Source organism: Octopus bimaculoides, chromosome 9, assembly GCF_001194135.2.
Source record: "Octopus bimaculoides isolate UCB-OBI-ISO-001 chromosome 9, ASM119413v2, whole genome shotgun sequence".
Lineage (NCBI taxonomy): Eukaryota > Metazoa > Mollusca > Cephalopoda > Octopoda > Octopodidae > Octopus > Octopus bimaculoides.
The window spans coordinates 21,064,406-21,065,223 of NC_068989.1; positions in this window are offsets into that span (position 1 = coordinate 21,064,406).

Sequence of the window (818 nt, forward strand, 5' to 3'; positions counted from 1 at the left end):
ATATATATATATATATATATATATATATATGTATGTATAGCAAATGAACAATAACGGACGATGGATAAATGTTAGTTTATTACAGCTGTTTCTTACGCATTTTTAATAGATCAATTAGTACATTACGTCATTTCAAAAACAAATGTACATATAATTTCAAAACGATATAAAAACATTCTAAGAATACACTGAGAACATGCCTTTCGGCTAGCCAAGGGTGGACATGAAATTACCAGCTCCGTACTATATTACCTTCATTTATTTATTTTGTCTTCGGTTCCATTCTTGCTACGAAACATTTCTAATCATAGTGTAATAAAATGAATAACATATGAATATATACATAATTACCTGCACCTCATCTCCAGTCTTTGATACAGAACCAGTCTAGCAGAATCGAATCTACATCCTCTACCCAAGACTGTCAACATAACTTACTGTCATCTTACTGCTACTCAGTAACTAAATTCTTAATGTATTTCCATTCCCTTGATGCTAATAACTGCCTATGTTTTGTTCCCCCCCCCCATTTCAAGGTCAGCTTCTGTTATTATTTATTTGCTTAATACATCAAAGAGATTGAAGACACATCGGACACCAAGCAACGTATGATGAACACAGCTTCTAGGCGCCAAATACTCGTAGGTGTGATTTTCTCTGCGCGCATAGCCCGAATATTTTAGTGGATTCGACCATAGGTGATAACCACAAGTTAATTCAACCCTACTTGGTGTATATCATTTAAGTACCCGATTTTCTCGAGAGTCCTTATTATTATTTACACACACACACACACACACACACACACACACACACAC